Below are 14,000 nucleotides of genomic sequence, written 5' to 3' on the forward strand. Positions count from 1 at the left end.
CATGGAAGAGTTTCTCGATTAAGTTTAAAGTGTACTTAAATAAGAGGAGTTCATTAGAAGCTTAGAAACTAGAGCATAATAAATGATACTACTAAGCAGTTTGGAGTCCATCCTTCATAAACCTATATATACATATTATTTAAATCTAATTGTAATTCATAACGTTTTTTCGAGTAAAGATGCCATACAAAATTTCATCAGTGATAACTGAGGTGGCTCTCTCCATTGCACCAAGGTATACTCCTGGTGCAAGTGTTGAAAGCAGAGGTTGAACTTCTCTTAGTACTCATCTGTTACAAAACCAAGGTTATAAACATATATATATATATATATATATCAGTGCAAAACTCTTAGAAAAAAAAATCATGAAATTAATTATTAACAAACCAAGATTAACCCAAGTTCCTGTCCTTCCTTGCTGCTATGTTTGCCTTCTTAGCATCTTAGCTTCTCATCAGAAAAATGAGCACAAACGAATCATAAAAAAATAGAGATAAAACAACGATTTCAATTAAATCAATATACTCAATTAGCTCAAAACTCTAATTTTTCTTATATTTCTTCACTTTTCTAACATATATATAAATTACCTCAAATCATCGTTACCAAAAAGCAGAGCAATAAACCTAAATCCAAAAACAGAAATTAAAATCCCCAAATCACCTACCTTAATCCACACTTAAATTAAATAAACAAACAAATCAAAACTCACCAAATAAAACTTCAGGGAGTGAAGAGATTGTAACGACCTGGATTTTCAAGACTCGATAATGCGGAAATATAAATGTTTTCATTTAACAAAATGTCTCAAAAACCCGTATAAAAAAAAAACTTTTAAAAAAGTCGTATGGTCATACTTAACATTTAGTTACAAACATATTTTATAAAGAGTAGAGTGAGCCTAGTTTAAGAAAATTACACAACATTTCCAAAATTAAAACGGCTTCCCAAAAGGTCGGTCCCCATGTACATTTGCAAGGAAGACTCCAGCGCTCACTGCTCTGCCTTGCCCTTGTTCTTACCTACAACATGAAACAACTAGGTAAGCGAAAACGCTTAGTAAGATTAACTTTCAAACAAAGCATGTAGAGGATTAGGGTTCCGGACCCATCCGGGACCCTACACAATCAATTTCAAGAATGCTAAAGCATCCTGGCAAACTTATGGTCATGCCTGATAACCATTGTTAAATTAATTCATAACTAGATAAAATCCTGCACTCAGAAAAATCCCAGAACAAGCAGATATATTATATCACAACTATATCCCTGCACTCAGAAAATCCCAGAGCAAGCAGATATATTATATCACAACATAATTCGAGACCAACGCTCGACAATTTCCAACAATTCATGCGTAACGCGCCCTCCAACATAAATGCTAATCTGTAAAAGAGAACCGAGTCCCCACACTAAGATCTAGCCAATAAATATTCTCATCAAGGGTAACTATCGTGTTACCTAGGGCATCGCTACTTATTCAAGAGTGTAATCCAATTTACACGATTTTACGGAGACTTCTATGTTAATCAGTGGTGCTGGTGAGCAGCTGCCCCTAGGGTGTTCAGCCTCACTCAATCTTGGCAACCCCTAGTATCTCTACACTACAACAAATTCTACTTTCAATGACTCCCTACAATGTCTTACACCATTGGTGTAAGACATTAAAAATTAGAAGGGATTTTAAATGGCTAATGGTGTAAGACATTGAAAGTGCATATTAATGGTTACAATTGGAAGACATTAAAAATAGTGGAAGACGTTGGAAATAGGCTGGTAGTGATTTATGGGTACATCCAACGTCTCCCACTGGGAGACGTGCCACGTGTCCCACGTCTCCCAGTGGGAGACGTTGGATGTCTCCACTTATAAATCACTACCAGCCTTCTTCTTCCTCACACGAACCCGAGAGCAAACCAGAGAGAAGAATTGGGCGATTTGGGGCTGCGTTTTTAGGGTTCTAAGGTAAGTTTTTTTTTTATTTTCTTGATTTTTAGTTAATTATTTTGCAAATAAATTATAGGTTTTGCATTAGGATGAGTAATATACATGATTTTGTGTTAGTTTTACATTTTTATGCATTTTTTTATATACATTGTATGTTTTTGTGGTTTTTCAATGGAAGTTTTTAGGGATTTATGATTTTTTAGTTTTTTTTTTAATTTAACCTATCACATTGTATATATTTCATTAGAGTATATATATTCATGATTTTTTTAAATTTTTATTTCGAAATTTAGATATATTTTTGTATATTTGAATTTTTTTTTAAATTGTAACTATTTTGTTATATATATAGTTATGTTAAAATAAATTTATTAAATAATTTATAAAATAGAAATATATTAAAATTTTTATGTTTTTGTTTATTATTAAGTTTTTAGGTTATGAAATTTTATATTGATTTTTTGTTGAAGTTATAATTAGCGGCACATTGGGATTTTTTTTATTTGTTTACCAATATCATTTACTATTATTAGATATTTAGTGATATTTGTTTAGTAATGTTTAACATATTAATTAATTTAATTTCATAGGTTGTGATTTTTGTGGTGAGATTTTAGAGAGTATTTTGCATCAAAATTCCAATATCAATCACACATTTGAGGTAATTAAGTTTCTAAAATTACAATAATACGTTATATATTGCTAGATATTTAGTGATGTTTTATTTATTATTTATTAATTTAATTTTATTGGTTTGTGGATTTAATAGCGAATTTGATTACTAAGTGAAGTAACTTTGCTAGCTTTTGGATTAAAGATTGCAAGAGGTACATATATATTCTCTTACTTCTACTTTTAATATTATTAAACAAATGTTAGAGGAGTTTGAATATCTTAAATATTCATCCATAGTGAAGTAGGTTCTGAGATTAAAATTGTGTGCTGCGGTGATAACGGAAGGTTGAGAACTTGTGTGTATTAGTGAAGTAGGTTCTGATAAATTTTACTGTGTGCTGCGGAGCTATAAGGAATAAACTTATTGTGTGTTGTTTGAATTGTTTGTTTTGCTATTCACATGCAGATGGTTAGGTCACTATTATAGGGGAAATGCTGCCCGATTTTATCTAGGATAATAAACAATTAGTTTTATATAGACATTCTATAAGGAAGAAACTTGTTGTATGTTGTTTGAATTGTTTGTTTTGATATTCACATGCAGATGGTTAGGTCACTATTATAGGGGAAATGCTGCCCGATTTTATCTAGGATAATAAAAAATTAGTTTTATATAGACATACAACTTTATCACGTGCTTATTTAGTGTTGTTTCTTTTCTTTTCCATAGACATAGAAGAATATATGGATAAACAGTGGATGTCAGCAAATAGGTTATCTGCGGAATTTAGGAACGGGGTTAATTTGTTCTTAAGGTTTTGTTCGGAAAATGTGAAAGACCCAAATTTTACTTATTGTCCATGTCTTAAGTGTGGAAATGTTAAAAAGATGGATCTTAAAAAGATTAAAGAACACTTATATTTCAATGGGATCGACAAGAGTTACAGAATTTGGTATTACCATGGGGAGATAGCTCCGATTGCTCCAACTCTGCCAAGTAGACCAGTTGAATGTGATATGACTTTTTATGGAGTAGTTAATGAAATTTGGGAGTTAGATTATATCACAACTCGAGTACCTGTTTTCTTTTGTGATTGGGTGAAAAGTGACAGCGGCATAATATATGAAGATTTTGGTTTCACATTAGTTAATCTAAATCGAATTGGGCACAAATCTGATCGATTTATATTAGCTTCACAAGCGAAACAAGTATTTTATGTGAATGATCCTTCAGACAACCAATGGTCAATTGTTCTTCCAACGCAAACAAGAGAATGGAACATTAAAGATGGTGATTTACATGATATACCTCTCGGAGAAGAACTTGTCACATTCACCGCAATAGAAGATAATGACGAAGTTGATGATGATTGTATTTGTTTCCGTGAAAATGGTGAAGGATTGTGGGTTGATGATAATGGGTCTTGAGGTACCATTTAATAGGTTTCATATGTTTATGATATGTGAAATTCTTAGTTGTTATCACAATGTGTTTCATCTTTTGATTATGAGTGTCCAAAATTGTTATAATAATGATATTTATGTTTCACAGATGGAGGCTGATCCTTTTGGTGGTAGTTCTGATGAGGGAGAGCAACGCCCTAATTCTCAGTCAGTGGAGCAAGAAAATAAATCTGTGAGAGGACGTACATGGATGTCTAGAAACACCAAAAAAAGGAGTGAAGGACATCTTACTCTTGTTGAATACAATGAGTATGGTCAACTAGTGGGTGGATCTAGAAGTAATGTTTCATCACAGCTTGGATCAGTTGTTCGAGCAACTGTGTCCATCAACATTAACAGTTGGAAAGATGTTAGTGTGGTGGATAAAAATAAAATATGGGACACAATGAAGGTATATTTTTATTAATTATATTTCATTTAATGTTTTTAAAATATATATTATTTTGATAATATGCTTCTTATTACTTTCAAACTTGCAGAAAACTTATGATTTGGACCCCAAACAAAAGCAACAGATGTTGAAGGATGCGGGAAAGTACTTCCGAAATTGGAAGACTAATCTTACTAGGGTACACGTTTACGACGCTTTGAAAAAATACCCAAATGAGTTCCCGCCAGCTTTGCCATTTGGATTTGAGAATGTCATAACTCCGGATGAATGGTTAGCGTTTGTGAACTCAAGATTAACTCCCGAGTGGCAAAGAAAGAGAGAGGAGATGCAAAATTATCGAGCACTGAATAAATACAATCACAACCTCTCTAGAGGAGGCTATGTGCGTATTGAAGAGATGTTAATGGAACAAAGTGGGAAAAGTATGACTGAACTTGATAGGGCAGATTTATGGAGCATGGGTCGTCGGAATGCAAAAGGAGAGCTAATTGGAGAGGCCTCTGAGATTCAAAAAAATATTGTAAGTGCTCATATTTAATAATGTTGATATGTCAAATTATTAGCTTATATATATAACTTTCTGTGAATATTGTTTCACAGGATCATTACCGGCAACTCCAAGCTGAGGGTAAATGGGCACCTGATGGCCCTGATGATGTGCTGACGAGGGCGTTGGGCACTCCTGAGCCTCGAGGACGTGTTAGGGCTGGAGGACACGGTGTGTCCCGCTCAGTATATTGGAATACTCCAACACCTACCTCAACGAAAAATAAATCAAAAGCCTCTTCTTCGAATGACGACATTAGAAAGGAATTTGAAGAAAGATTTCGAAAACAAGAAGAAGAGCATCGTCAACAAGCACAACGCCTAGAAGAGCGCCTTCAACAACAAGATGAGCTCTTGAGAAAATTATTGGCCCAACAGAGCGGGTCAGGATCTAACGTTGGAGTCCCACCAGCGCCATCATCATACTATGTGCTCGACCCACCAGTGCCACCAGCGCAGGCGTCCTACTATACTCCGGACCCAGTAGTGCCTCAAGCAGAACACCACATTGTTGCACTACAACCGCTTTTGCAAGAGGTAATTAAACTTTCTTGAATATTCTGAAACCAAATAAATTTCTTTACTGCTTCAACATGATTATTTGTATATAATATGTTTCTTATGCAGGGCCGAGCATGCCAATTAGCAATTGGTTCGGTTTCAAACATTGTTGCATCAGGTACACTCATTGAAAGAGAGGCAGGCAACAACTTCCAAGTTATGATTACGAGTGTTCTTAAGCCAACATGTCCTCTCCCTTTTGCATATCCTGATTTGGACATGTACATAGTTGCTCAGGCCATTGGGACGCCAATAGCGTGGCCTAAGGATTTTGTCATTATATCTGAAGATGTAACTCATGAGGTGATGCCATGTTTTTACATAATTATCTTTACAATTCTATATTTGTTTGTAATTTTTTTAATTGTTGATATAATTGTATACAGACTCCCTCTACAAGTAGGACCAGATCACAACGACCAAGAGCTCCATCAACACAACAACCTCGAGAAAGAAGACGACAACAAACTCCTCCAACACAATTGGCCCAAACTCCATTGGAACGATTACAGAATATCGTATCTCATTGGGATGATGGCGAGTGTGTCAATCTAGGCATAGAGTCTGAAGTTTTTGATCAGGATATGTCTCACTGTTATATATTTAAGGATGACATACTTCAGTTTGCTCGAAAGGAGAAGATTGGACAAGCAGTACTCGTCAGCTACATGAGGTATATATCTGACAAATAAGTTTGTTCATTTAATTTTCTAATTTGATTTATTCATTCATATAACAATTTTTCATATTTTTGTATTAGGTTCATTTACAGATATGTGGTACAACAAGGTCGCCAAAATAAGTTTTTATTTGTCAATCCTAATATCGTCGCCACTCAAGGGAGTTCATTCGACGATCGTGTTCAGAATCTGTTCAGACGTTGCAATGACGTAAAATCAAAAGAACAAGTTATGCTTGTCCCTTGGAACCATGGGTAAGTTTAAAAAGTTGTCATTTTTCCGACCCATATCAATAATTTCATTGTTTAACATTTGAGCTATAATTTTTTTGTTTTTCTTATACAGTGAACATTGGATGTTGCTTATTTTGGCACCATATGCATATCATGTTTATTGTTGTGATCCGGTGAATTCAGAGCTAAATAACCGTGAGGAGATTGTATCAGTGATCGTCAGCGCTTTCAATCTTTTTTTCTCTATGAATCTTCCTGATGTCGAGATCCCTGATACTCTACGCATTAAGCAACCTCAGGTAAGTAACTTTAGCAGAAATTTTTGAACATTTATAATAATTAAGTAGAATAATATGTATGCATTTTTTAAAAAGTTTCAATTTAATAATAAATTACTCATATTTTTAAATAATTAGTGTCCACACCAACCGGACAATGTGGCATGTGGATACTACTTAATGAGGATGTTGAAGGATTTGATTGAGCATGCGAGTCCTGGGCATTACTTGAGAACGGTATTATTAATTAAAATTTACAAATTATTTTTGAAACTATAAATGTAATCAAATAATTAATTAATATATTTTACTTTATATTTCTTGCAGCTAACAAGCACATCATATACAGAGGCACAAATTGATGAGTTGCGACAAGAATGGGCGACATATATGTTGCCGATAATCCAAAGTTACCGACCTCGTTGATAGGTTTTTTTTTTTAAATTTTTTAACTCTTTCTTCATACACAATGCAATATTTGTTCATTTTGAATATTTCTAACAAATATTGTATTTCTTGTATATATCTAACAAATATATTTTTTTCTTCCAATTTAATTGATTATTAAATTAATTTAAATTTAGATTAAAATAATTTAAATTTAAATTAATATTATTTCAATTTAATTAATTATTAAATTAATTTAATAATATTAAATTAATAATATTAAATTAAATTAATAATGTTAAATTAATAATATTAAATATTAAATTAATTAATAATTAATATTAATTTAATAATTAATTATTTATTAAATTAATTTAATAATATTAAATTAATTAATATTAATTATTCAATTTAAATTAATAATATTAATTATAAATTTATTTAATTTATTTTTTTTAAATGTGGGAGACTTTCAATGTCTCCCAATGGGAGAGGTGGGATGTCTCCTATGGACTTCCCACGTCTCCCAATGGGAGAGGTGAGTGACTTCCCACGTCTCCCAATGGGAGAGGTGGAAAGTCAACATTTGACTTTCCACGTCTCCCAGGGAGACGTGGGATATATACCTACAATGACCCCAGCAACAACGTCTCACTAAGTGGGAGACATTGTAGACTTCCAATGTCTCCCCATTAAAGTTATAAAACATCTATTTTGTTGTAGTGCTAGGCACTCTCACGGAATGGCCAATATTCATGGCTGCTATCCGGGAATAACTTATCAGAGCACTTGCTCGGATTCTAACCGTCCAATGATTAAGTAAGCATGAGGGCCCCTAGGTCCCATTTATCTTGGCGCCCCTAGGTTTAACCAGCTTATCCTCATCTCATGGCCACTCGTCGCGGTAATGAACCGGACATAAATAAAATCAAGCAGTGTGACGGGGATCAATCGTCTAGGATATGACGGACTTCTACCGTTCATATTTTCTAAATCAGCACTCATTAGACTAACGTCTCTAAGCAACTTTCTATGACAGCCTATATATGTGCATGTATCCCTATACTAACATACAAGACAATAATCATTTCATGTTGCAGCCATACAATATAAGTTGACTTACTTGGAGTCCTTAGCGCTCAGCAGGTTTTCACCCTCCAGCGTTCAGTCCAGTTACGCTTAGCCAATACTGTAGTTATCCATACAGTATACTCGGATTAATTATGGCACTAATAATTCATTATTATTATTTTGGGCAGTTTGGTCATTTTAATAAAAGTCATTTGTAAGGATTTATAATCCTTATTTGGTTTTAAACCTATTAAGGAAAGTCATACAAAATATTCGAGACTAAACCCTAAGTCTCGGGGAGACCTATCCTAAGGTCTCGATACCTAGGCTCGGGTATCACAATGGTATTTCCCACAATCCGCTAAAAATCTTATTCTTTCAAGGTATCGCTATTAACCCGCACTTTCGACTAGTTGGTTAAAATATGTAAGATTTTAGCCGGTATTATATCCAGAAAATACAAATAAATTCCTTAATTATTTTTAAAGAAAATAAACTCTTTAAATTTTCCTTTTATTTTTCTTAAGGTTTTAATATCTAAAAACCGTTTTAAGAAAATTGCCTAATTTGTCTTAATTAGGAAAACCGTTATAAATTTCTCATCTTGACTAATTAATTTTCCAAAAGCAATTAATCAATTTTACTTACTAGGAAAATAATTTATTTAATTATTTTCTCAAAATATAGGGTTTTAAACCCTCTTTTAATTTATTAACTATTAATAAATTAAATCTCTTATTTTTAGAAAGAATAAAAACTCTTTAATAAAAATAATTTATTTAAACTCAAAGGGATAATTTTAGAGAAAATATGATTTCAAGACTTACCAATTTATATCTTGAAATAAGCAAAATTTTACTTTTTACCTTATGTTCCAAAATCTCATTTTTACACTAAGTGTGAAAAACCTAATTTTCACATTTTTAACTACATACTTCGTTAGTTCATAACTTGAAATTTACTTACCCAATTGTTACCAAAATTTCTCAATTCCATTTTTGTTATGCCATTTAGGTCTTTGTAAAATCTTAGGTCAAAATGAGAATTTTTGATTGGTGAAATCATTTTCCAACAATGAGGTAAAAATGACCTTATTTTCAAGTCCTTATTTTTTCCAAACTTTGACAGTTAATAACTTTCAAACCGTTTAATATTTTCTTACCAAATTTTACAGTGGACTAATAGGTTATGCCAGAAATATGTCCACAAAATTTTAGAAAAAACTGGGTTCATTTTCCCTATACAGTGGCTGTCCAAACTTGGTTCCGAAAATGAGAATACGAAAAAACAGTTTTTTACCTAAACTTTGAAATAGCATAACTTACTCATTTCTAAACATTTTTTAGTGTTTCAAAAGCTCAATTTTATGTACTCAATCTCAAAAACATAACAGTACCATTTAATTTTACAAAAACAATATACAGTGGCTACTTGACCCCTTGGAAGTCACAGCTTAAAACATGTTTTGTTTTAGGGTATCCTACAAAACCCTTGGGGGTTTTGGTTCCCATTTTCAAAAATCAATACAAATGCATCATAAATTTTTTTAAACAACTACCATAACCTTATTACATCACCAACAAGAAACTTTAAGCATTAGATATACAAAATAATGCTTAAAACTAAAAACCCTACAACAAAATCATCAAAAGTAAACTTTTTACCTCTTTGGTGTTCTTGCATAAGGTTTGGACCTTCCTATTAGCTTTGACTCCTCCAAAACCTTTCAAAAACCCTAACCAACTTCCCCCAACAACATAGTTAATTAGCTATTTGAAACTCTAAGCTTAAAAACTTTACAAAAGCCTAGATTAGTGAAGGTTTACCTTAGGGAAAATACTTCCTAGACCAAGACTTAGCCTCCAAGTTTTCCTTGGTGTTCTTGAGGTTGAATATTGAGAGAACACTTTGAATGGTCTAAAAAAATCAGATGAGTGAATGAGAGAGGGTGGTGTGGTCGGTTGGGGAGGGATGGAAGAGTTATATACTATCTAATTTATCTCAAAAACACTCAAGTGTTTTCCTCCCACTTGCCCACTTGACATCTTAATTAAATGGGATTTAAATTTTATAAAATTTGGGTTCACACCACTCTAAAACATCACATGACCGGCCACCCTTTGCCATATATGATCATTTCATATTTTTTTTTTTTTATAAAGGTTAATAAAGGTTTCATAAGAAGAAAAGTCCAAATTGGCTTTTGACACCTTTTTTCACTCTTATTAAGTTTTAATCACCAAACTTAACATTAATTAATTAAATTAAATGTCTCTCACATTTAATTTAATTAATCACATAATAAAATTTAACCTAAGGTCCATTCATGGAATAAAATTCCCCATTTCGGTAAAATTAGGCATTTAACACAAAATGCCCTAAAATTTCCATTTTCTTTTAGGTTTATTATTTTTTACCAAACTTTAACTTTTATGAATGTATTTTATGCCCAAAATATAATTGCCATGATTTTTCATTTTATTTTCCGAGATTTTTACCCGATCAGGGTTTTTGTGTCGGTCCAGGACCGAAAGTCTTATCTTGACTTTTAAAATCACAAAATTCATATTTTGGCTAGCAATAACTCATAGAATACTTACAAACAAAATATAATATTATTTAAAATAATATTCTTAACCCGGGGGAAAAATCCCGACCCGAGTCGTTTAAAGGTACCCAAAAACGTAGGACGTTACATAGATAAAGCTTGTGGAATGGAATATTTCATACCATCAAGACATAGAGGATAACCCCTGCTGCCCCCATATGACTAGACGTCTTGAAGTATGTGTGTTTATATATATTATATATATATATATAGTTCAGACTAAAAAAATTGTAAGCAACATCAAAATAAAATTACTGAGTCCCTTTCATAACAAATATGAACATAACAAAATCTAGATAGCTCAGTTGTATAAAAACATGAAACTACTCAAACCCATTTCACAAAAATGAAGAACAAAGCAATTCATTACTCAAATCGAAAGGAGAAATACAAAAAAGAAAACCAAGAGAATAACAAAAAAATAGAAATGAAAACAAAGCCTAGGCCACAAATTGGGGCTTTTAAAAATCTAAACGGAATGAAAAATATGTGACCCATAGCTAAGGACCAAAAATCAGAATAGTTTAAGTCCCAAATATTATGGTTCAAAATCACGAATTGTAAAAAACCAAAACACACACACACATATATATATATAAAGAGAGACATAGATATGAAAATAAAAGTGTACGTAAAACATTTACCCATCCAAATAACTGATTTTTGAACCGTGTGTGGTAGACAAGAAACCAATCTATGCCGCTATACTTGTGTGTGTCGTAGGAGAAGAGCTTGACTGGTTTAGTGAGTGCCAGCAGGTGGAGATGGGTTGACTAAAAGGTATAGAAGTAGAAAGAGAAAAACCCTAAGTTCAGAGAGGATAAATGGTATAGATTTGTGTACAAGATATTGAAGAGGGGAAGAAGAGATGAGCTAGTAGGGTTTTCTCTTTTAGGAAATGAGGAAAGGCAGTGGCAGGATTTGTAAAAAAAAAAGGCAGTGGCGGGAGATATAATTTACCAAAAAAAAAATGCTAATAATTTTACACCTAGCGCAATTCTCCTATTATTTTTAAATAGCATTTTTTTAAGTGTCCATATCCAGTGCGTTGTCTTTTCTTGTAGTGTAGACTAACATAATAGCTCACTACGTTGACTAAGAGATATGAATTAAATTCTTCCTCCACGAAATGGCCCCATTTGAGATTTATTCTAGATCATTGACCCAATATACATTATTTGTTTTCTCATGTAATCTTTGGGTAGATTAGAAACACCAAATTAGATACATTTATTTGACATTTTAATCACAAATTAAACATTCCTTAAATGAGATAGAATAGACACACCATCAATCTATAATCAGAACAAAAACCCAAATTTCATAAATCTAGAACATGAGCTACAACTACACACATTAAAAAATATTACACAAACACATATAATGTAGTTCATGAGAGGGAATAGTTAAATGTTATTACCATGGGAACTACAATATATTCCTTCCCTATGTTCCTCAAAAATGTAGTTCAAAAGAGCACTAAAACTTGAGAATATGTAGACTTTGATCTGAAATATTCACACCTCTTTTAATTTTACGGGACAAGATAATTATTCTCTATTTTTGAGGAAATTCTTTAATCCCAGCTCTCATTTTTTTTTATATATTTTGGTTTGTTGATTGATATCATCAAATTTATTAAAGTATTTTTTAAAAATTGTAAATGTTGCTTCAAATATTTGCTTATTTATTTGTTTTATATATTTTTTAATGTCAAAAAAATTGTTAATGTTAAATAGTTTTTTTATTGTAGTATAATCAACAATCTACTTGTTTAAAAGATAATAGAAAATTGATGGATAAAAGTTGGATTTTCAAGAAGAATAGATTATCTGCAGAGTATTATGATGGACTTAAGAGTTTTATTAAATTATCAACTTTTCACTTAAATTGTGAAAATAAGATTCGAGGTCGTTTTATTTATGAATTTATATCATCGTGACTTGGAGATCGTTGAGCGTCATATATTCGTAAATGGATTTTATACTAAATATGTTACGTGGGAGTTTCACGGGGAAGATATTACATAAGTAAATGAATATCGAGAGGAAGTAGAATCGAACATTGAAGAAGACAAGATATCATATGATAGCAATGATGAAGAAGAAGACAATATGATACCAGCATTAGAAGATATAGCTAATCAGTATCATGGAAAGAGTGATTTTGTGGACCTTGGAGATTGAAATGACCACAACAATGAAAGGAATACACTACCTGACTTATTTGCAGAAGCAGAAAAGGAGTTGTATTTTGGATGCACTATGTTCTCAATCTTAACATTTGTTGTTAATCTAATGCACATTAAAGTGATGTGTGGTTGGAGCAACAAATCATTTGACTTGTTGTTGGACTTACTTTGGAAAGCATTTCCCAAAGACAATAAGATTCCACGATCTTATTATGAGGCTAAGAAAATGTTGCGTGATCTTGGTTTAGGGTATGAAACCATTCATGTATGTGATTATGATTGTGTTTTATTTTGGAAAGAGAATAAAAATGCTGAAAGATGTCCTATATATGGTCATGAACGATACAAATTCCAAGGAACTAAAGGCAAGAAGATCCCACACAAAAAGATGCAATATTTTCCTATAACTCCACGCCTACAACGACTTTTTATGTCTCGAAATACATCATCTGATATGAGGTGGCATAAGGAAGAACGTGTTGATATAGAAGGTGTACTTAGACATCCGACAGATGCAGAGGTGTGGCAGGATTTTGATCGACAATATCCTGATTTTGCAAAAGAATCTAGAAATGTTAGGTTGGGATTTTCAACAGATGGGTTCAATCCATTCAGTGATTTATCAAACTCGTACAGTATGTGGCCAATGTTACTATTTCCATATAACATGCCGCCATGGAGATGCATGAAACGAGAATTCTTAATGATGGCCTTATTGATTTCGAGACGTCGTGCTCCAGGAAAAGACATAGATGTCTATTTAGAACCTCAAATCAATGAGCTGAAGGAACTATGGGAAAATGGTGTACGTACTTTTGATATTATTGATAAAGAATATTTTACAATGCGTGCGGCAGTATTGTGGACGATCAATGATTGTCCAGCATATGGTACTGTGTTTGGGTATAGCACTCAAGGGTATAAGGCTTGTCCTGTTTGTGAGGATGACACATCTTCATTTAGAATAAGAAGAAAAACATGTTTTATGGGTCATCGTCGATATTTGTGTCCGAATCACCAATGGCGCAA

At 32.6% G+C, this 14,000-nt stretch overlaps 2 long non-coding RNA genes across 2 annotated transcripts; one reads left to right on the top strand and one right to left on the bottom strand.

The window, feature by feature from the left end:
• Positions 1-296: 296 nt before the first annotated feature.
• LOC133803654 (uncharacterized) lies at positions 297-740 on the bottom strand. Its single transcript, XR_009878079.1, has 3 exons — positions 713-740; positions 591-626; positions 297-447 (listed from the first exon to the last, which is right to left on the bottom strand). It is a non-coding gene; the product is annotated as an uncharacterized LOC133803654 (long non-coding RNA).
• A 961-nt stretch (positions 741-1,701) lies between these two features.
• LOC133805252 (uncharacterized) lies at positions 1,702-3,359 on the top strand. The gene is made up of 4 exons (XR_009878898.1): positions 1,702-1,964; positions 2,537-2,607; positions 2,716-2,773; positions 3,298-3,359. It is a non-coding gene; the product is annotated as an uncharacterized LOC133805252 (long non-coding RNA).
• Positions 3,360-14,000: the final 10,641 nt, after the last annotated feature.

Source organism: Humulus lupulus, chromosome X, assembly GCF_963169125.1.
Source record: "Humulus lupulus chromosome X, drHumLupu1.1, whole genome shotgun sequence".
NCBI classification, from domain to species: domain Eukaryota; kingdom Viridiplantae; phylum Streptophyta; class Magnoliopsida; order Rosales; family Cannabaceae; genus Humulus; species Humulus lupulus.